The sequence below is a fragment of the Gastrolobium bilobum genome, unplaced genomic scaffold (genome assembly GCF_033153095.1).
Source record: "Gastrolobium bilobum isolate Gb01-03AN ecotype WA unplaced genomic scaffold, APGP_CSIRO_Gbil_v1 utg30012, whole genome shotgun sequence".
Taxonomy (NCBI): Eukaryota; Viridiplantae; Streptophyta; class Magnoliopsida; order Fabales; family Fabaceae; genus Gastrolobium; species Gastrolobium bilobum.
Window position 1 is genome coordinate 25,158 of NW_026899913.1, and position 25,281 is coordinate 50,438.

The window sequence follows — 25,281 nt, forward strand, 5'->3', positions numbered from 1 at the left end:
AAACCCAAACCAAAACCTCAATAACCAAGATCCAAACCAGAACCTCAATGAGGTAAACAATCCAAAAAAGGATCAGATTCAATTTTCTGATTTTTTCAATAATCCAAGAAATCCTCTCTACCTTCATCCTAGTGAAAATCCATCCACCATACTTGTTTCACCATCTCTGCATGGATCGAACTATCACTCCTGGTCACGAGCTATGCGAATGGCTCTCAGTTCCAAGAATAAATTGTGCTTTATAGATGGATCTATGCGAATTCCTTCAAGATCTGATGAAACTTTCTCAGATTGGGAAAGATGCAACCACACTGTTCTAGGCTGGATCCAGAGATCAGTTGATAAATCTATTGCACAATCGATTTTATGGATTGATTATGCTGAAGATGCTTGGAATGATCTTAAGGATCGTTTTTCTCAGGCTGATGTGTTTCGTATCTCAGATTTGCAAGATGATATTTGCAAATTAGAGCAAGGAGATAGAACAGTGGCTGCATATTATACTGAGTTGAAGATTCTTTGGGATGAAGTTGACAACCTGATTCCTCTACCAAAATGCATGTGTCAGGTACAATGTTCTTGTGGTGGTTACACTAGCATGCGAAAAATCAGAGATAGAGATAGAGTCATTAGATTTCTCAAGGGATTAAACAGTCAATATGAACATATCAGTTCACAGGTCATGCTTAATGATCCTCTTCCTACTGTTAACAAAGCTTTTTCCATTATCATCCAACAAGAAAGGAAGTTGAGTTCCATAGTTCATAATGATGTAACAGACACATCTCATGTTTTCACTCATGCTTCTGCATTCAAGAATATTCCTAACATGGGAAGAGGAAAACCAATTGATAACAGAGGCAATACCAATGGCAGAGGCAGAGGGAAATATTGCACTCATTGCAAAATGACAAATCATACCATTGAAAGTTGCTACTTCAAGCATGGATTCCCTCCTGGCTACAAGAATAAAAGGAGTTCAAATCTGGCTGTTACATCAGAGATCAGTCTTCCAATGGATTCTAACACACCTTTCACTGCTGAGCAACATCAACAATTGCTGAGATTGCTAAATTCCAACACACAGCCAATTCAGCATTCGACCAATTTGGTTCAAGCTTCTGCCATGAGTGCAGAAACACCTTACTCAGCAGGTAAACAATTTCATGACTGGATTTTGGATACAGGTGCCACAGACCACATATGCTTCCAACAATCCAGCTTTTCATCTTTGCATGAAATTTCTCCTATATCCATTAGCTTACCAAATGGTCATCAAATTACAGCTAAGTTCAGTGGAATTATTCATGTAACTGACAAACTCAGTTTGATAAATGTGTTATATGTGCCTGAGTTCAAAGTCAATTTGATTTCTGTTCCACAGCTTCTAAAAACCTCACCTTATTCCCTTACCTTTTCTAACACAGATTGTGCCATTGTACAGAAATATACCAAGGAACTGATTGGTTCAGCTGAACTCAGAAGAGGGCTCTATGTGCTAATCATCTCGAAGACCACACCATCAATTTTAGCATCTACCACATGTCATAGGAATTCTTTCTATTGTAATGGTTCTGATACAGAACATGTACTTTGGCATTATAGGCTTGGCCATATTTCTCATACAGTTTTAAAAACTTTGTCTTCTCAATATAGTTTCATTCCAAATAAGCATGTTGTTCCATGTGATGTTTGTCAGTTTTCTAAGCAACACAAATTGCCCTTTCCAATTAGCATATCTAAATCTAGCAAATTTCTTGAGTTGTTACATGCTGATATTTGGGGTCCCTATGCTATAAAATCAGTACATGGTCATCAATATTTTCTTACTCTTGTTGATGATTACACACGATATACTTGGGTTATACTCATGAAACATAAATCAGAGACTGCTCATCATTTGGCAGGTTTTATTTCTTATATGGAAAACCAATTTCAAGCTTTTCTAAAAATCCTTCGGACTGACAATGGTCCTGAGTTCAACATGCCTTCTTTCTTCCATAAAAAGGGAATTCTTCATCAAAAGTCTTGTGTGGAAACACCCCAACAGAATGGGATTGTAGAAAGAAAACACAAGCATATCCTAAATGTTGCTAGATCTCTTGCTTTTCAGGCAAACATTCATCCCAAATTATGGTCCTATGCTATATCTCATTCTGTCCACATAATCAATCGAATTCCCACTCCTTTACTTCAATTTCTCTCACCATTTGAAAAACTTTTTGGAACAGCACCTGATTTAAATGATCTAAGAGTGTTTGGCTGTCTCTCTTATGCTTCTACACTTATGTCTCATAGATCAAAATTTTCAAAAAGGGCAAGAAAATGCATCTTTCTTGGTCATAAACCTGGGATGAAAGGATACATTCTGTATGACCTTATTGCAGGGTCTATATTTGTTTCTCGACATGTACAATTTTTTGAAGACTGTTTTCCTCTCCTTCATTCTTCATTACCAGACACCAATTATGTTAGACCCTATCCATCACATGATATAATTGTCGATTATGACTTTGATAACCAAAAACAGAATCCCACATCACATCCACCTTCTATTCCCACACCTGAACCAATACAAACCATCACACCAAACCTCAATCAGACACATATTCCTACATCTGATACTGCTTCAGCATCACCAAACCAAACAGAAAACAGTGACATCCAAATTCCATCAGACCTTCCTCATTATCCTAGAAGATCTTCTAGACATACACAACCACCCAAATATTTGGATGATTATCATTGGAGTCTCTCTACTGCCAAAGTTGAATCTTCTATTCCAGGTAAGTTATCTGTCATGCATCCTCTTTCCAAGGTGTATACTTTTGATAACTGCTCCTCTCATTATAAACATTATTGCCTTACCTTAAGTTCTCTAGTAGAACCTACAAATTATAAACAGGCTGCACAACATCAGTGTTGGATTGATGCTATGGAAAAGGAACTCAATGCTTTGGATTTTAATCACACTTGGTCTTTAGTGGATGTTCCTGTTGGTATTAAACCCATTGGATGTAAATGGGTATACAAAATAAAACTCAAAGCTGATGGATCAATAGAAAGATATAAGGCAAGGTTGGTTGCTAAAGGATACAATCAAATGGAAGGAATCGATTTCTTTGATACTTTTTCACCAGTAGCAAAGATGACTACAGTGAGAGTGCTTCTTTCCATTGCTGCAGCTCGAGGTTGGAATCTTATACAATTAGACGTAAATAATGCTTTCCTTCATGGAGAGTTACATGAAGATGTCTATATGTTACCACCTCCAGGTTCACCTGCTGTTGCTTCTGGAAAGATTTGTAAACTTCACAAATCCATATATGGCTTGAAACAGGCTAGTCGGCAATGGTATGCCAGATTGTCCTCTTTTCTTGGTTCTCTTGGTTATAAGCAATCTCATGCCGATTATTCATTATTTACAAGACACAATGGATCATCTTTTACAGCAATCCTAGTCTATGTTGATGACATAGTCATTACTGGCAACAACTCTCAAGAGATTGTCAATGTTAAACACTCTCTTGATACTGAATTCAGGATAAAAGACTTAGGTACTTTGAAATTCTTCTTGGGACTTGAGGTCAGCACTTCCCCTGAAGGATTGGTTCTTAATCAAAGGAAATACACTTTAGAACTATTACAAGATGCTGGTCTTTTAGCTTCTAAGGCTGTCCGTACACCAATGGACCCCTCTTTGAAACTTCAACGTGTGCAAGGAGAAGCTTATTCTGATCCTGCATCCTATAGGCGTCTCATTGGTCGATTGCTTTATCTTACAACAACTCGCCCGGATATCACCTTGTCTGTTCAACAACTCTCTCAATTTGTTGCAAATCCTATGACACTCCATTTTCAGGCAGCCACAAGAGTGCTGCGATATCTCAAATCTTCACCTGCTCAGGGACTGTTCTTTCCAAGAGTCAATGATCTTCATTTATCTGGATTTGCAGATGCTGATTGGGGGTCTTGTCTTGACACTAGAAGATCCATTACTGGCCAATGTTTATTTCTTGGACCTGCTCTTATTTCCTGGCGTGCCAAGAAGCAAAATACCATCTCCAGGTCATCCACTGAAGCTGAGTATAGAGCTTTGGCCTCTATAACTTGTGAAATACAATGGCTATCATTTCTTCTTATTGATCTCCAAGTCGACACATCAGTTCCTGCTACACTTTATTGTGATAACAAGTCTGCCATATATCTGGCTAACAATCCAGCCTTCCATGAAAGATCCAAACACATTGAGCTTGATTGTCACATTATCAGAGAGAAGCTACAAGCTGGTCTTCTTAAGTTGCTTCCTGTTTCCACAAAGGATCAACTAGCTGACCTTTTTACAAAGCCACTTCATCGTCCAGCTTGCGGGAGGGTGTAATCAGAGAGATAATGAAGATTAGATGATGTGTCATTACTTAGATGATGTGTCAACATTTGTATTAGTCAAGTTAGTTAGTCGGTTAACTACCCTTGTATATATACCTTGTGTACTGTGTAATCGAGAATGTATTGATTCTAAGAAAGCATTGCATGTTATTCATCTTCTGATCTCTTCTCCTTCTCTGATATGGATTTCATCATTTTCCCTCATGTTCTTCTTTGCTGTTCTCACAAGACAAAAGTATTGGGCCAAATAATGCTTGAACTTATGTGCCACGGATGATGAAATTTTTGGTTTTCTATGTATTGACGTTCTGGACTGTACACAATGGCTTGAATTAGGAAATTAGGATTGTATTGTATTAGAGAAATCTTGTGAAGGTTTTTTATATGTTCTGGTGATTTGTGACACATTATACTTAAATTGTGGAGATATTTATTTGATGAATTCCAGCCTTGTATTGGTGCGTGTACATATTTCAATTTGTTTGTATTTCTTTCTAGTGTAACAAGTCCCCATTAATTAGGGCATTACAGAATATGCCTGTCACTTAAAATATTATTGTTATTCAAATAAAGTATATTTTCTTTTTTTAAAATATAAATAAAATAAAATAATAATAATAATAATAAACACTCCAAAATATATACTTCAATCACGAATTACTATAAACAACATTCAAAAAATATATAAATCAATCATAAATTATCATAAACTACACTCCACAAATATATAAATCAATTATAAATTGTTTAAACAACATTCCAAAAATATATAAATAAACCACAAATTATTATAAATTACACTCAAAAAATATGTAAGTCAATCAAAAATTTATTATAAACAATAATAAAAATTCCAAGAGATTCCACATGGGAATTTTTTCTGTAATGATTATTAGGTAAGTAATATTTTTCTATTACCATGTTTATTTTTACTGTTGGTATGTTAGTATTTTTCTTATAAATAAAGGCTTGATGAACTAATACCCATTGCTTCAAAGTTGAGATAAATCAAGGAGTGAAGGATACTGAAAAATTTAGAGAAAACTCTACTAAGAAATGGGGAGAGAAAAAGAAAGAATTTTTAGAGTGAGGAAGATTTATAATAAGAAGATAAAAGTAAATACCAAGGGTTAGGATCAATGTTATTAAAACCGGCTCGGTCATTGACCCGGTCGAGGTACTGGGTCACTGGTTCAATCAGTGGGTCACTGGTTCAACCGCATGCCCCGGTGATTATATGCAATTTTATAATTATATTAAAAAATTATAAACATACTCAAATATCTAAAAAAATGATAAAAATTTCAAATATTTTAATATAAAAAATAATAAATCACATATTATTATCAAATAAAAAATCAAACAAAAATATAATGATAATGATACGGGGCTTTAGGTTCAGAAAACGACATCTCTAACTATAAATTAATTCAAAATTTTATGCATAGTACATAATTGAGATAATATTAGTGTTGTAGGTACATAACTTATGTAAGTCAATAAGCAAAAAAATATTCAAATATGGCTATTATGATTTTTTTTGAAAAAACAAAAATTTAGAATTTTATTTTTTTGGTACCGGGCCGGGTCACCGGTTTTTATGGAAACCGGCCGGGTCGCACCGGTTCTGATGCATGGCCGGTCCGTTGCATCAACCGGACTGGTTATATGACCGGTTTACGGGTTCCCGGGTCGGTCCGATTTTAATAACTATGGTTAGGATAACTTCTTTTTTTCTTCTAAATTATAAACTCCATTGAAATGTTATTTTATTATTTATTTTACTCCTCCTCTTCTTCTCCTAACCGGTCCCGATGGGATACCGCGTTCCAATTTACTTTATTTATTTATTTCAGCAATTTATAATTTTGCATTTAATATTTTGACAATTTATATTACAGCAATTTATATTTTTGTAATTTATATTTTAGCGATTTATATTTTCGCACTTTATAATTATATACGTAAATATATATCTATTGATTTATAATTCAGTAATTTATATTTCATTAATTTAATTTTCTGCAATTTATGTTATTACATATTATAAGTATATATTTATGTATATATATTCTCTCTTTTTTGGGATAAATAACGAGTATCCTTCACTGGAGATAATCCTGTTCGGGACGGGTTCAAGATTAAAGCTTTAAACTCCTCCCAAAGATAGTACTGAAAATGATCAAACATAAGCAAATTTAGAATTTTGCAATTTATAATTATCGTTTATGTGCATAGCAACATATGTGTGAATAATGCCATATATGTAATAAATATCGTACTTGTATTATTTAATTGTTTATTTTCTTGTTTGCATGTTCATTTTATTGATATGTTACGTCTTTATTTTTTATTTAAATTATCACCATAAATTTTGCACAATAAAATTTCTTATAACTTATATTATTTTTTTAGACTAACTGTAAAAATGTAATTGTTCTTACTTTCATTGTAATGTCAAATTTCAATAATGGTATGTCATAACGTACAATTTCTTTTTGTAGGATCTTTTTGGCTATCCACATGTTTGTCTGCGTAAAGAGTTTATAAGATTCCTTATCAAAAGTAATCTAGATATGTGCATGGTCAAAAAACTGGGTTTCTTGAGTCAATGAACAAATTCCTCACACATTCCCGGAGGCGTCGGTGTAAAGCTCAATCTCAAGCGCAGGATCAGGAAGGACCAACACAGGAGCAGTAGTCAGTTTCTCCTTCAACTCCTGAAAACAGACTTCACACTCGTGAATCCATACAAATGGAGTTTCCTTCCGAGTAAGGCGAGTCAATGGCAAAACCAAGATGGAGAATCCCTTGATGAACCTCCGGTAGTAACCTGCCAAACCCAGAAAACTCCTCACTTCCGTAACTGTCTTGGGTCTCTCCCAAACCAGTACGGCCTCAATCTTGTTCGGATCCACTGCAACTCCCTCAGCAGAAATAACATGCCCAAGAAACATCATAGACTTGAGCCAGAACTCAGATTTGGAAGGCTTCGCATACAGCTTCTTCTCCTTCAGCACTTGCAGAACAGTTCTCAAATGCTCCACATGCTCTTCCTCCGTCTTGGAGTAAATCAAAATGTCGTCAATGAAGACGATCATAAACTGATCCAGGTACGGCTGGAAAATCTGGTTCATGTAATCCATGAACACAGCAGGTGCATTGGTGAGACCGAACGGAATCACCAAGTACTCAAAATGACCATATCTCGAGCGAAATGCGGTCTTCGGGACATCCTCCGGATTCACCCGAATCTGATGGTATCCGGACCGGAGATCAATCTTGGAATACACACAAGCACCCCTGAGCTGATCCAACAGATCATCAATCCGAGGAAGGGGATACTTGTTCTTGATTGTCACCTTGTTCAGCTGCCTGTAGTCGGTGCACAATCGCATTGTCCCGTCCTTCTTCTTCACAAAGATAACCGGTGCTCCCCAAGGAGACACACTCGGTCTAATGAAATCTTTCGCTGAAAGATCCTCAATATGCTTCTTCAGCCCCGCCAACTCCGGTGGCGACATCCGGTATGGAGCTAAAGAAATCGGCCCCACACCAGGCAACAGATCTATGGAGAACTCTATCTTCCTCTGTGGCGGAAACTCAGGAATCTCCTCAGGAAACACCTCGAGGAACTCCCTCACCACAGGAATGCCGGTGATGTCCTCCTGTGTACCACTCACCAAACCTCCCAACATGACATAACCAAATGCCCCTGCTCTCAAGGTTCTCCTAGCCTGCAGCAATGAAATGAACGGCGAGCAACTGGCTGTGGAATCACACGGGGACAACACTACACGCTTGGCACAACAGTCAATCATCACACAATTTCTGGACAGCCAATCCATGCCCAGAATAACCTCCAGGTTGGCCATCGACAATCCTATCAGATTCACCGAGAACTCACGGCCATCCCACTGAAACGCCACATCGCGATGAACAGTGGTAGCATCACATCTTTCTCCAGTGGCGGTGGTTACCCGCAGCGGTGGAGAAAGCACAGACATGGGCAACTCAAGCCCCACAACAATCGGGGTAGCAACAAAAGAATGCTTAGCCCCAAAGTCAAACAACACATCAACAGCTGATATACAAATCGTAACAGTACCTCTCACAAGGTTCGGAGCTCGGTCCGACTGCTGACGATCCAGAGTATAAACTCTCCCAGAAGATGGTGGCACTGCCGGTCGCCGACGGACAGTCTCTGGAGAAATTGCCCTCCTTGCCACACTGAAAGCAAATCAACTGGCCGGTAGAGCACGACCCAAAATGAGTCTTCCCGCATCCCAAACACCTGAGAGCAGGAGGTCTCGCTGCACTCCCCTGACCAGAAGTCCTCTTGAACTGACTCGGCGCCTGCCAAGCTGCCAACTGTTTACCCTTGCCCTTGTTCCCAAACTTCCTGTCTCGCCAAGAAGTGGAACTACCAGCTGTAACCTTCGTCGCCTCAGCAACCTTGGCCTTCTTGGCCTTACTCGAGCTGTAGTAATCTTCAATATCACGACACTGCTGAACCAGTGTCCCAAAATCTCTAGAGGCAAAACCAGCTAGGTAACCAGCAATATCCTTACTAAGTCCCCTGCAAAACTTAACAGCCAGAAATGTAGGAGTAGGCATCGCCATCCTGAAGTGTGCAAACTTCACCAACTGGTTGAACTTGGCCAGGTACTCGTCAACAGACAACGAGCCTTGAACCAATCTGTCAAACTCCCCCTGCTTCCTCTCCTGAGCGTCATAAGGAAAGTACTGACCCAAGAAGAAATCCTCGAACATAGGCCAAGTCATCACATGACCCTGCATCTCGTAGACATGAGAAGGGTTTGTCCACCACTCATAGGCATCGTCCTCCAGCATATAAGTAGCGAACATCAACTTCTGCGGATCCGTGCACTGCATGACCCGAAATATCTTGTCCAACGCCTGAAGCCAACGTGCCGCAGCAACAGGATCAAAGGATCCATCGAAGGCAGGTGGCTTATGCTTACGGAAAGCATTCAGCCGGCGATCGATCTCATCACGATCCTCAACCAAAACAGGGACGGTCTGCATGGACCCCGTAAGATGACTGCCATCTCCCATCTGACTCTGAGAGTCATCCTGAAGACTGGGTGGAGGTGGTGGCGGTGGAGGTGGTGGTGGCGGTGGGGCATGACCAACATCAGGGCCATTTCCTCATCTCCTCCAACATGACTCTAAACATCGACATGTTCGCAGACGGTTGGCCTCCAACACGTCCTCAGTGGCCTTCCAGTTCGCCTCTTTGACGGCGTCCAGCATGGCCTGGTTTGCCATTCTCATAGCCTCCTGGTCGGCTAGTCGGGCCGCCTGCATCTCAGCCAATGCAGCCAGGACAGGATCGGGCCGATCCTCCGAAGTCTCGCGGTTTCTCCCGGGTCTTACCATGACTCTGCACAAGTTGCACAAATTATGAGTTGATCAGGCCCACGCAATATGGTCACATATGCATTGTCATAATAATACTCGACCGAGCAAACACACAAAACAGACACAACCAAACATCCTAATCATTGCAATACATACAGGCTTTTCCCTAGAACCGTTGCTCTGATACCATAAAATGTAACAGCCCCAAACCCTGTAGCAGGATATTGTCCGCTTTGCCCCGCGCACAAGCACCGTCGAGCTCACGATTTTACGTTTCGGGTTACCCCCAAAAGGCCTCCTACAAGGAAATGTATCCACACCCTTATTTAAGGCATGCTTCGTTCCCCTCTCCAACCGATGTGGGACATTACAAGCACCAAGCTTAAACTCAATATATCAAATTAGTTGATTTGGAAGTCTATGATAGAGGATTATTTATTCTACAAATACTTATACAAACTTGTTGAAGGTAACGTTAAGTGACCAACAAATATGTGAGATGCAAAATAAGTAAAATTGAATAGAAAAATAATTGGTGTAATTAGGCAGTGATTGGATATAAATGTTTTTCGTCATGTTGCAAATGAGACATCAGCTAAAGAACTTTGAAAAAACTTGGCAACTCTCCATGAGAGAAAAATAGTTGTGAACCAAGTATTCTTAATGAGAAATCTTATAAACTTGAAGCAGAAATCTTATAAACTTGAAGCATAAGGATAATATTATTATCAGTAAGCACCTCAGATACCCGGACACGCCATTTTTCAAAAAAATGCGTGTTGGACACTTGTCGGACACGTTCCGACACGCGGTCAACATTTTTAGGACGCGTAGTCAACTCTCCGACACATTTTTTCTGACACGCAGTCAACTTTTTCCGACACGTGATCAACGCTCCGACATAATTTTTTTTTAGTCTTAATATTATTTTATTAACTAAAAATAAAAAAATCATTTATAAATCAATTTTTTTCTGTTATAAAATTTGACATGAAAATATTTTTTTTTATACTTATGTTATGAAATTTGAAAATTGTAACACCCCGTTCTAGAACTGGTTTTTTAACATCACGTATGGCATTAGGCGCAGTTACAATCACAATAATTGAATTAAAGTACGGATAAACTTTTTACCTTTTTTCGTTAGTGAATGTTTATATTTAAAATCAAATCCGTAATTAAAACAATTCCAATAGTTGTAATCATAACTTAAACTATGTGAGGAACACCTAATGTAATTTTATTTAAACCATACGTTGCTACCCTAGTGTGCCAAGTAGTCCTCTTAGACCAACAAGGCTTATAAACTCATTTTTATTGTTATTAAACACTAAACATCTCCACTCTTTATTTATTTAAGAAATTCATATACTAATTTTATAGTCTCCATCTTCCAATATGTTATAGAATTCTTCATTAGCTACGCGTGGGTTCAAACCGCGCTCAAATCGGAGCACCATAGCTCAAGTTATGAATTTTTGAAGAACAACTGCTGAATTTCACAAGGGTCCCGCACTGAGAGCGCCAAACCCGCGCTGTGAGCGTCAACCTTGCTGCCATTTTCGCACCCTACGGCACCGACAGCGCCAACTTGGCGCTCAGAGGGCCACGGTTCTGGAGATTTCACCATACTTTGATATTTTACCCATGACTTGAGCTACGGTGCTTCGATTTGAGCACCGTAGCTGGTGTCAGAGCAGGGTCTCTCTTCCAGTACAGTGTGGTTCGAGGATGAACCAGACAGAAGCTGGTGGGCATGTAACATCCCGAGCATTGACGAGGGCGGGGAGTGATCGCAGTGCAAAGAGGCACGGACAAAGAGCGGCTCTTGACAGGCTTCCAGCGGGGGGTTACATGCATGAATGAATCGAATCGACACTCGAAAGAGAGGAATTTCAAAGACTGTGCAGGTATGCGACTGCACAGTTTGGAATAGCTTATAAGAATTAATTGGTACTTCCTATACTAACAAGATGCATCTTCTTTTCGGTAGCCCGAAACGGAAGAACTGCATAGTTAAGCGTGCTTGACTTGTAGCAATTCTGGGATAGGTGACCTCCTGGGAAGTTTTCCCGGGAAGTGTGCGAGTGAGGAAAAAGCACACTGAAAAGTCTCGTGTTAGTATGTGTAGATAGTCGTTGATTCTTGAAGCGGCCGAGCGTTACAAATATTTGATTGGTTATATGACTTAATATGAACTATTATATGTATTAAATATAAATTATATTATATATATTAAAAATATTATTTAATATCAAAACCTGTCCTAACGTGTCAAAATATGCCATTTTTTAGAATTAACGTGTCGGCGTGTCGTGTCGTATCCCGTGTCAGTGTCCGTGCATCATAGGTAAGCATCTTAATGAGTGTCAAAGTATGATTAACCAGTTGACCACAATGAAGTTGACACTAGAAAATGAACTACAAGTTTTATTGTTGATGATCTCCTTACAAGATTCTTGGGAGACCTTGGTGGTATCTTGCTAAAGAAACATTAATCTCATATTATTTAGCACAAATGAAAGATATACTTACAGTAAAAAAAATTTACCTATAATTTTGATAGATTTTGTCATTGCTTTATTGTACTCTAATTCTTATTGAAATATAGATAAAGAATTGAATTTAATAAAGGGAAATGTTATAATCTCTCTTAAGATTTTCCTTGAATTACTTACATCCCAATTATTTTTTTTGAAACTTGCTCCCTGTGATTTTTTCTATTCAAATCAATCCTTAATACCGTTATAAATTAAATTTATCTGTCTAATTTACACCTTTTAGAAAAAGAAAATAGATTGAGGACAAAAAAAATAACAGGAGAAGTAATACTAAATATGTTAAAAATTTATAACACTTATAGAAAACTAAAAAAAAAAAATCAAATATATTAAAAATTTACAACACTAACTTCTTTTTCTTTTCTTTTTCTTCCATTTCAAAAGTGAAAAAATAAAAATTAAAGAAAAAAATACCAAACATATCAAATCAAAAAAACAAAAACACACTAAAGATAGAAAAGGAAAAATAGAAGAAAAAATGAAATCAAATATGTTGGAAATTTATTTATTTTTCCTTATATTTCTCTTTTGTCTTCGGTCTATTTTCTTCTTTTTAATTAAATTGTTTTAATTATTTTTTTTTTTGCAAATATTTGCCTTTTCTGTCAACGTTGCAAGTATCCAACATATTTAGTCTTATTTTTCTTCTATTTTTTTATCATCATATTTTTTTTTATTTTTACTTAGACATATTTGATTTGATTTTTTCTATTTCTTTTTGTCTTTCTTCTATTTTCTTCTTTTTTAGTTAGACTATTTTTAATTTTAGACTTTTTTATTATTATTGTACATTTTCAACATATTTTTATTTTTTTGATTTAGACATATTTAATCTTTTTTTCTTCTATTTTTTCTTTTTTTTTTTGTAGTATTTCCCGTAAGTGTTGCAAGTTTCCAATATATATGTCCTATTTCTTCTTCTTCTTTGTAATATTTTTTTATTGTCAATCTATTATCTTAATCTAAGGATGGTAAAATAGACAGATTAAAATTAATTTCCAACAAAAATAAGGATGAGTTTGGATAAAACAATTGTAGGGGAATACGTGATTAAAAAAATAAAAATATCTAAATGATTCAAAACAAAATCCCAAGAGACTTTTTGAACTTTTCTCAATAATAAAATAAGGATTCGCTTAACTTATCTTTATTGAGCTCAAAATGACGTTATTTTGAGGCAAAAATTAAGGTATTTTTGTAATTATAATTAAGTTTATGGTTATAATAATTTTTTTAATTATAATTTTTAAATTTTTCAACCCAAAATAATATCGTTTTGGGAACGAATGTATCAGATAGAAACATTAAATTCATAAAATATTCCCTCAAAAAAAGTGTGCTCGAGCTTACCAAAAAATAAAAAAAGTGTGCGGTGAAGCTTACCAAAAAAAGAAAGTGTACAACGGCATAATTGGATGAATTTTGCAGTTAATTAAGAATATTAGATATCAAATTTTGTCTTCATATGAAAAACTCGATGTATTTATGAATAAAAAACATTTATCGCTTAAAATGTAAAAAGTTTTGCAGATCAAACTAAATAGCAGCTCTCTTTTATTTTGTAGTCATTTGCTTGGCTAGAATGCTGTTATGCAACAACTTGCACAGTGTCATTTAGTTTTGCTCTCTCAGCTATTTCGTTTGAGAAAATTGATTAGCTGGATTTACAGCTTTCTATATTGTAATATAAGGGGAAAGTGTTTGTTATAATTTTTTATTTTTTTTGGGTACAAGTGTTTGTCATATTTTAAGTGATACAATTTTGTGTCATTTTCATCGAAACTAAGTCTTTTTTGAGTGTTTTTACATTCTCTCTCCTCTACTTTTTTTTTCCTCCTAATTTTATAAATTAAAAGAAAATTATCAGGCAGGATCGTGTAGAATGTTCAAAGATCAGCAAGGACCTGATAGTTCATCCGGTGAGATATTTGAAGTTGAGTCTAATATCAAATTACCAGTGTGGTGACACTGATGGGTGTGGTTGAAATTTTTGCGCAAGATCTCATTCTGGCATTGATCCCATTTTTCTGGCAAACCATCACCCTCTATCTAGCATTCTCACCACCTCAGACATCTTGGGCCTTTCCAAAGGGGAGCCTTGTGTGCATAGCAACGCCACTTGGATTAGCTCTTCTACCTCCTCCTCATCATAATTTCCCTTTAAATCTGCATCCACCAGTGTCTCCAATCTCTTGTCTTTCAGAAGTCCTTTAACCTGGGCTCAAAATAATGTGTAAACAATGAACTAAACAACTTTAAGGAAGATGAGATTCTAGAATCTGGAACAGAGAGATAGGAACAACCAAATCAACATTGTATTGTATTTTTAAAGCAAAGGCTAGTTATAGCACAACAAATAACCAGAATAGTTAGTTATGGGAATATATGCTTTCATGTCTCATTTTGTTATGATCGTGTCATATGAGAAATGGTCTATTGACCTATCAATTAATGGCACATATTTAGACAATAAATAACATCAAACAGGTACTAATGGCATATTCTTCATAAACTGAATACCTACCCAATCAAGCATCGTGATATCATCATCATTGGCAAGTCGTGCTAGATCAAAAGCCCTCTTTCCAGTTATTAGCTCAAGAAGCATAACACCATATCCAAAAACGTCATTTTTCTCTGAACACTTTCCAGTTGAGATGTACTCGATCTGGTGCTATATGCCCAATGGTACCACATACAGCAGTGGTGACATGAGTTTTATTGTAATCTATAAACTTTGCTAAACCAAAATCTCCAACAACTGCTTCAAATTCCTCATCCAACAATATATTAGCAGCTTTGACATCACGATGAATAATCTTCGGGTTACAATGATCATGCAAATGGGCAAGCCCCCTAGCAGACCCCAGGGCAATACGCTTCCTTATTGACCACTCTAGTGGTGGTTGTGATTCCGGACGGTCTACAAGAACAAAATCAATATAAACACATTTTTAGCATGAACACATGATTTAATTTTTAGAGTGAGAGCATTTTTAATATGAACACATGTTTTAATAAAAGCTATGCATTTCTTCATAATAATCCAAAACAACTTCAAAAAGTGTTGGATATGACTCATACTTTGTATGCTGGCCTTGTTGCCGGGGTTAGCAGAAAGGCAACTGGGGTCCCACTCCCAGGTGAGCCGGTGGGGGTCCGGGAGGCAGCGCCCCCGGACCCATAGAAGCTAGGTACTATTGCGAATCTCTAATTTATTGTAATTTTTCCTTTTCTTAATAGTTTGGGCTTGAGCCGTGAATAGCTGCTGTAAGGTTTCTCTAATCCTATTTATATTCTCCTTGTAAACCGAGTGACTTGTAACGAGTGGCGTAGTAGTGGTGAAGTGAATATAGTACAGAAGACAAGCTGGACGTAGCCTACATTGGGTGAATCAGGTGGTAGATCGCCGTGTCAAATTCTCTCTTCCTTTTCTCTTTTATTTTTCGATTTGTGTGTGATTGTCGATTTCCAACAAAAAGATTAATAAGGATACCTTGTAAACAAGATGCTACACTTCCATTAACCATGAAAGGATATACAAGTAACCGCTCAGTAGGTGTCATGCAAAAACCACACAGCCGAAGCAAATTTCGATGCACAGCCATGCTGATCATTTCCATTTCAGCTTCGAATTGTAGCTTCCCACCTTGGGCGTGTTCCTCTTTAAGTCTTTTTACTGCTACAAGAGAACCATTTGCTAAGCGTCCTTTATAAACTTTGCCAAATCCACCTTTACCAAGAAGTTTTTCGTTATTAAAGCTATCTGTTGCAACTTGCAGTTCGTACAGTGAAAACCTAATAAGCTGACCATGGTGAACTTCAGGATCCTCCTCAGCTGCCACTAAAAGACACACAAATGTAGGAAAATCAGTAATGGTTATCATATTCAGCTTTAATCAGTATGTATACCATCTTTTCTGATAGTCAACTAACCAGGAACATCAATGAAATAATCCTTTGGCTTTCTTCTAAGCCAATAAGCAAGTACAATTGCAGGGGATACAAACAACAGCGCAGCACCCGCAGCAACTCCTCCAGCAATAGCCCCAGTGGCACTGCTAACTACATGGATTAAAAGAATTAAATGGTAAATTAAGTATAACTCTATTATTAATTCCCTCTCTTGAATTTGACCATCCACCTAAAGAAGCTATTCATTTAAGCATGCGGAAAAAGCTATGCTTAAGGTATCTCCATCATCAAAGATCACTGCTCAACGACAATCAGTTCATCCTTTTCAATAAACTTGAAATTTTAAGGATGAAATAGTTCGATCACAGGTACCATACAAAATTACAGAATAAACATTTATAGAAAAACTATGTAGCTTATTAATTATAAACGCTTACATTTCTCCTTGTCCTTCGAAGGCAAAGGGTGGATGAAAGATTGTTAATAAGGAAAGGAATGGAGTGGCTGCAGCTTGTACAGAAAGAAAACTCAATTACTAGAAAAATTGAAAACCTTTTACATAGCATTAATTTTATGAGTTATAAAACACCATTATTTTGCCTTTGCTTATCATAGTGGTTTAAAATTTTAGGTCAAGTGAATCTTTTACATGTTATCAAATTCTAGTTGACCTAGTGGTGTAGAGTTTGATTGTTGACCTCAGTCTTACAATTTCAAAACAAGGTTGATTTTGCTTTCAATTGCAGTCGTAAGCCTGTATATTTCATGTTTCAAGCCTAGTGGACTCTCACATGAGGGGTATGTTAAGAGTTAGATTCTCAGCTTATGTTTTTAGGACAATTATTCTTTAAAAATTTAATCCTTTGTTAAAAAAAAAAAATTAACAAACCTAACGTAGTTTGTTGTGGTGGAGCAAGTTGTAAAGCTCGAAAGGATGTGTAATTCAAGAGAGGATTATTGCTAAAACTGTAAAGGGGAACACAAGCATTAGCAAAATTTTGGTATCTCATCCCTCAATAATAGTAATGTGTTAGGACCCAATTGCATGATACGGGACTTGAGTCCACGTTATAAGTATGGGATTTTGATGTGGGGTTTATATGGGTTTGGGTTCTTCCCCTCTAATGGAAAGCTTTTGTGGTGTGGTTCTCCCAAGGTTTTTATCATAATGATATAAATAATTTCATTTGCACCAAGTCACCAACCTGAAGGCAGTAAACGATGAAAATGAATCGTTGACTGGGACATCTCCTGATAAATTTTTGTTTGCTAAATCACTGTATTCCACAATGACCATGGTATCAGGATATGCTTAAAAACAAAAATATGTCACTATATGAGTGAAACTCACACGACTTGCAGGGTAGTAATAGTGGTCAAAGACATACGAATGTTTCCTGACAAGCTGTTATTGCTGAGGCGCCTAGACCAAGGAGCAAATTCAATTAGTTTGCAGATAATAAAATACTGATACAGAAGAGTAACAAGACATGATAGCAAAAAATTATCAAGTAGCATGTGTGGTGAGTGTTTGGCTATAATAACTTCTTGTTGACCTAAATTAGAAGACCACGGTATATAACAAAGTGTTCTACAAGGCACTGTGAATTGGCCAAAATTAAAAAATGTCTAAATCCAGGCATGACTAATGCCATTCCCTTTTGGAAGTTTACGTATAAAGTGGTCAAAATGCTCCTCCCCTCACCTCTAACACAATAATTAAAACTCCCTTCCATGAAAATAAATGTGCAGCAAAAAACCAAGAAAACAAGCAGAGCTAAAATCCATTATAATATAATCAAGTTAACGCCTTAATTATTAAAATGTGGGAGGCAATGGAACCTCAGAGCTAATCACGATTAATTAATTGAAAAAAAAGGTAAGTTCAGCCGTGGTAAAAGTAAATTAAGGAACATAACACACAGGTCACACCAAGCACTTGAAGAAAATTCAGGCAGCCAAGGTGGCAATGGCACCTCGAGACCACCATCACCACCACCATGAACAATGATTACATTGACTTTTGTACCTTAATATATAGAGAGGATGAATTGGTCAATATACACAAGTAACAAACACACTTAACATTTCTTTCATAAATATTTAAGCAGAAAAAACTCCTGGATTAGTTGCACATAAGAATTTGTCACCAAACTTGTGACCCAACTCTTCCATCCAGCTAAATAGTGTGAAGTTATATTTTTTACTAGACCGACCAATCTGAGCACTATCATCAATCGTCATCTATTTCATGTGATTAGGTCGAATGATTCTTTTTTTAGGCATGTGTTCGAAGTTTATTACAGGCTCTGTTGGAACTGAAATTGTCATATTGTAGGCTGCATAATCTGCAACCATTTTATGTGGGAAAGCAAAAATTATGAAGGTTAAAAAGTAAATGAAGAAACAAAATTGAAACATTTTTAAATAAGTTTTGCAGATTAAAGATAAGAGATCAAGGAAAGCATGTCATACAGGAATTTTTGAAGGTTAGCCAATGTGTCCGGAATGGGACCAGTTAACTTGTTCAGGTAAATTTCCAAGCTCACCAAGTTTGCCAAATTTCCAAGCTCGTTTGGGATTTTCCCAGTTATGTTATTACTGAAAAGTTCCCTGTCAGGGAAAAGAAAAATATATTTAGATTTGAGCAAGTAATAAAGTCCAATGACACGTTTTCTTTAGTGCTATGAAAAGGGTCAAAATCTAATAGAAGTTGGTATGGTGAAAATTGAACCACACAAATATATATTGATTTCTTGTATAGTATTCAATGTGTAACCTTTTCTTCAGCAATTTATAAACAATCTCTATAGACTGGCTAATGCCAAGCTTAGGAAGACACCAAAAATTAATAAAGCAACTGTTGCTCAAGAGAATTGATTGTTCAACAAGAAAATATGTGTGAGGAGGACAACCCTTGCTTAGATTCAGACTCTCTACTACAACCAACAGAGGTAGGGCAAGAAACCTTCAAATTTTGACATTTTGATTGAGAAGGAAAATCAAAAAATAATGCAATTGGAAAATCTTTTATTTGATACCATAGTAGGATCACTATAATAAATAATGTACACAAATATTTTTATGATATGAACCAAGTAGATGAGTTCTGCAGATTTAAAAGGTAAGTATACTAGCCCTGAGAAGGTTATTTTATTTGAGAATCATGTATACAACAAGTGATTTCTTGATAAAAAAGTTGTTCAACAAAAAAGAAAAGAAATCATGTAAATACCATAATTAAATCTGTTCCTCCCCTCACTTCCCAAATGGTCAAAGGAAACAACACGGCTTTTTTGTCAGAAGGAAAGACAGACAAACAAACAAGAACTCTATGAAAAATGAGAAACATATTGTCAATGAAGAGCAACTTATCTACCTTGTTTGGGAGTGGCTAGGGAGAAAATGTATTGTCAAACAAAATATACAATATTAAGAGGAGATCTAAGTCCCTTCTCCTATCAGGAAATGGAGTTCACATAAGTTTGGAGCATTGAGGTAGTGAACAAAGAAATTAGTCTGATGCCTGGCCAATCAATATAGTGCAACTGTTCATAAGATCATGTTTAAAGAAAGCAACAGAAAGAACAAAAACTGAATAACAATCAAGAAAACTAGCCAAGCAGAATCTGCGCACACACAAAAATAGACAAATTTACCCAAAATTATGATATCTGTTTCACAACTTACAAGTATTGCAAATTTGGGAGCTGACCAAGCTGGGGAACCAGTTGTCCCGTCAGGTTTGAATTTCGAAGATCACTAGCCAAACACAAATTAATTTTTCACTAAATGCAGTAAAGTTCATAAAACTAGTGGTAAAGATGACATAAATAACTTACACACGGGTCACACTATTATCGAGGTTGCATTTAATATGAAACCATGTGCATGGATTGGCTTGGGTAGCATTCCAGCTTTCAAGAACCCCCTTCGGATTAAGCAAACTGTTCTTCAATGCAATCAGGGCATCAACTGTCATAGAAGCAATATTCAGGTGCAATTGCAAATATTCATAATATTAAATCATTCAGAGTAAAGAATCAAACAAGTGTCAACACTTACGTTGCTCCATAAAATCCTACATATAATGCTTTAGATTATTGGTTAAGATATGAGTTGTGAGAGATTCGATCCTTTGTGAGAAAACTCATCTCAAAACGTATTGCAATCAACAATTAGGCCTTAGGGAGTTAGGGTGAGCTCCCTAAGCATAAAATTAAACATTTTTCTATTTACAATTAACAAACAATCCGAGCAAATGATACAGAATACCAGCACATCATGAAAATTATTAAAATATTCAATTCTCTTATCATATTCTATTTAAAAAAAAAAATAGCGGCAGAAATTGAGGTGAAGTATTTCAAAAGCCACGCCAATTACATAAAATCCTATTACTAACTCCTCCTTTTTTTTGTCATTCAAACATATGAGCCAGTTCTGAAAAAAGCCACAAACAGAATAAAAATAGAAAAATAAAAATAAAATAAAATAAAAAAGGCATAATTGAGTTATTTTCTTAACCCTGCTCATTTAATGGGAACAGATATTTATGCAACAATTAAAACACCATAGAGTAAGCACAAAAGGTCACCACTTACTTACCTTCTGGATTGCCAGAAACCTTAAGCACCAAATGAAGCAACAAGAGTGACCAAAGAAGAAACGAACCCATGAAAGATGACGTCATGTTTCCATTCCTCTTCAACAAAATTCCATGAGATAGATTCATAGTCATGCACGTGCAGTTCAACTTTAATTCCTCATGCACAAACCTTCTTAATACTAATTAATCTCCATCATACCCATCAAGCTCAGAAGAAAGTTGACCTCGTTGACCAAACGAAGTAGGTGTGAACGTTGGGGGAGACTCCAGACAGAGACAAGTCCATGAACGTTGCATTACTAACTTTTCACCGACAGAATACTCAACATTACTGCAACTCTTACTATCATTCCAATTATAAACGCTTTTATCCGTATACGTGAAAATTGGGTGTTACCTTTTATTGTTTTCTTTTTATTTTGATTTTTTATTTCTCTATAATTTACTTTTGTAAGGTCGTGACCTTTATTTATATGGCCTATGGACATTACTTCGAATAACCTAATTTTACAATAGAAAAATTATAAGAAAAAAGTCGCGTAAAGAAAAAGAAAAAGGAAGAGAAAAGAGAGAACACTTGTTCTAATAGTCAAAAGCTGTTGGGGGGTGGGGGGATATTACTTTTACTGTCAGGTCCGTTTGGATATTTATTTCTAAAAAAAATATAAGCCACAAAAAAAATTAAAAAATATGGTTTTTTTAGAAATTAAATTTTAAAAAAAAAAAAACAGAAGTCAAAAGTCAAATATTTTTTCAAAACCTAAATAGTTTTAGCTTTTATAAAAAAACACTTCTAAAATAAGCAAGACACAAAAAACACTTCTTTCAAGAGGATTATTTATATGAATGAACTCAAATTTTAAAAAAGTGTTTATATGATATTTAGTAGCTCATGTTCAACGGTCACTTTGTGATTTAAATATTTCTAGAGTGACATATATGTATTTTTTTTTTTAAGCATTATCAGTTTCTCTTTTTTACTTTCACTCTTGATTTTTATATTTTAGATGATATTATTTGATTCCTCATTGTTACACAAAGAGATAGTATTGAGTATTTGTATCCATTATTATTATTTAGTATGAAAATTTGAGTGGATTGCAATAAAAACTTATGATTTTTCTCGCACGGGTTTTCCACAATAAAAGTCTTGTGTGCCAATTATTGTTGATGTTAATCTTGATATTATTTTTGAGTTGTTTACTTCAATTTTCTTTGATCTATCTGTTTGGCCGAACAAAGTGGTATGAGCGTTTGTTGTGTAAATTGATATGAAAGGCATCTCGAGCACCATGCTTAAACTCAATGGATCAAATTAGTTGATTTGGAAGTTTATGATAGAGGATTATTTATTCTACAAAGACTTATACAAACTTATTGAAGGTAATGTTAAGTGACTAATAGATATGTGAGATGCAAAATAGGAAAAATTGAATAGAGAAAATAATTGGCATAATTAGGCGGTGGTTGGATATAAGTGTTTTTCATCATGTTGCAAATAAGACATCAGTTAAAGAACTTTGAAAAAATTTGTTAACTCTACGAGAGAAAAATAGTTGTGAACCAAGTATTATTTATGAGAAATCTTGTAAACTTGAAGTATAATGATAATATTATTATCAGTAAGCATCTTAAGTAGTATCAAAGAATGATTAGCTAGTTGACCACAATAAAGTTAACACTTGAAGATAAATTGCAAGTTTTATTGTTGATGAGCTCCTTACGAGGTTCTTGGGAGACCTTGATGGTATCTATTAGTAATTTTGATCCAGAGGATAAATTGTTAATGAGTATGGTTACTAGTGCACTATTGAATGAAAAGACAAGAAGAAACTCCATAGATTCCAACAATGCACAAGCACTTGTCATGAAGAACAGGGAAAAGAATAAGGAGAAAGTTTATAAAGGTTGTGATTAAGGCAAGAATCATGGAAAGTCACAAAATAGATCAAAACCTAGGAAAATAGTCAAGTTTTACCATCGCAACATTAACGGACATATGAAGAGGAATTATGTGATTTGAAAAAGAGAGTAAAATGAATGTAGTAGCCAGAGGAAGGATGATAATGAGAACACCACAATTGTAGCTTCAAATGAGGCATTGCTACTTCTTTCTATTAAAAAAGATCATTGTTTGCACATGTTAGATACCCAAGATGATTGGGAATTGATACTTGTTATGCCCTTGGGAATTGATACTTGTTATGCCCTGGATCCATATCTCAACAACTTATCCAACAAAGGATTAAGGCCTATCCAAACAATATCCTAGCTAACAGAGGATCAAGGAATCACATTCTTATAGGATTTTACACGTAACCCCTTTTATAAATAAAGGGTTAAAGCCTCTCAGGTACATACTTTTTAACTTATTCTTTATTGCTGTCAATAATGTGCACACACTTATGTCTTAGCTATTCGTCTATTGTCAATGCACAGCGATTGGTACATTGGATTTGAGCCAATACGATATCTCTCTTATGGATATATATATAAACGCATATCTATACAGTAATCCGGACTGAACAATACTGGAACCTCTTATTATGCTACTCCCAATAAAGGAATCCTTCACTAGGTACAATGCAGGAGACTTTGAAACTGTGAATATAAAAAATAATAATTTATGCATTATTAATGTGTGAAATGAAGATATTTGCATAAAACATGAGTTATATACTAACACCGGAGAATATACGACATGTTCTTTGAGTTATACCTTAATTAAAGCCCATCACTCAAGGTTTGGAATTGCAATTGTAAAAGGAGCAAGCTTTTCACCAAAAAAAAAGAAAAAAAAGGAGCAAGCAAGTTCAGGCCCAAGGCCCAAGTCTCTTTGATAACAGGTCTGGTCCCAAATGTATTATTAGTTCAGAGCCAAAGTTTATAACGCAATAATATTTTTATTTTTTTAAAAAAAGTTTATAACCCAATGTCATAACAAGGATTATGCAAGAAAAGAGAGGGCAGGAATTAATGGAAAGAAAAATAGAAAAGAAGAGGGAGCCTTAGATGGTGTTGCATTTCATCGGGCCGTCAGAAAACACCAAACCCTAACTCTGTTCTTATCCCTCCTTCTCACTGTACTGTACCCATACCAAACCGTAATCCATTGCAAATCTCCTCTCACAACATACCATATTCTCACCCAAACCCCTCTTTAGCAAAGATATTCTAAACCCCCACTCTATTATTCGACCCATTTTCTTTAAAAAATCAGAAAAATAAAGAAAGAAAAAGAACCCCACTCTCATCATTTCAAAGTACAACATAGTTGCGCGTTTGTGCATGCAAGGAAATTTGTGGGTGTGAACGATTTGAAGATTGGTCTTGATACTTTTAATGTTTCTGGTTACGTTTATTTCTTTGTTCTTGTATTAGTCGAGCACATCTTGAGATGTTGCCGCTGCATTAGGCTATATTTTGTTATGTGGTTCTGTAAATTTAAGTATTGTTATTGTTTTGATGCTCAACCCCCCAAATGGGAACGAGCTAAACTATTTTTAGGCGGGGTGTTCATCAATCGATTCAAATCGCGGTGACCGAATCGAAAAATAGATAACCGAATAAATCGAAAATTGAAAAATCAAAAATAAAAAAAAAATTGCAAATTTTAATTTGATTGGATCGGTTTTCGGATTGGTTGATGAAAATCGATCCAATCTAAACCGATCCAATAAATTAATTTTCATTTACCTACTTGGGCCTTTCCCCAATCATATCTCAAAAAATTTTAAATCCAAGACTCGTCAACCTATCAACTGATTCCAAGAAAAAGTCTATTCACATCTCATCAATAAAATTTCATCCGTGTAGAGCTTCATATCTCGTTGCAAAAAAAAAAATTATATTATCATTTACTGATGTTTTTGTATTTCAAAAATAATAAATATACAAAGCCAATATATACAAAAGATGTTATTTGCACAATAATCATAAAACAAATTTTAGGATTTTCAAAAAACTGAAAACCGATCCAATCCAAACCGAAAAAAATTGGATTGGATCGGATCGGATCAGATTTGAAAAAAAAATTCAAACCGAATGGATGATTACATAATCAAATCGAAGAAAATGAATCAGATGATCTTTACTTCCAAAACTGATCCAATTCAGACTACTCTTGGATTGGGTTGAAGACTTAAACCTTTTACCCCAACCTTTCTTACATTTTTAATGTGATTGGATATTGATATTATTAATTTTTTCTATTATCATTCCATTACTATTTTAGTTATGTTGGATTCAAAAGTTTTTGTTTTTATTCAATTTTTTCTCAAATCCAATGATGATTAGAGTGATAACAAAAAAAAAATTGATAGGATAAATATCTTGTCTCATTTTTAATTTGGGTTATATTTTTTTTTTATTTTGCATGAGAAAAATATTATCTTTTACATTCATATTTTTTAAATTGTCCCG

At 35.6% G+C, this 25,281-nt stretch overlaps 1 pseudogene; it reads right to left on the reverse strand.

Annotated features, from left to right (window-relative positions):
• Window positions 1-8,003: 8,003 nt before the first annotated feature.
• Window positions 8,004-20,943, reverse strand: LOC133294177 (BRASSINOSTEROID INSENSITIVE 1-associated receptor kinase 1-like; annotated as a pseudogene).
• Window positions 20,944-25,281: the final 4,338 nt, after the last annotated feature.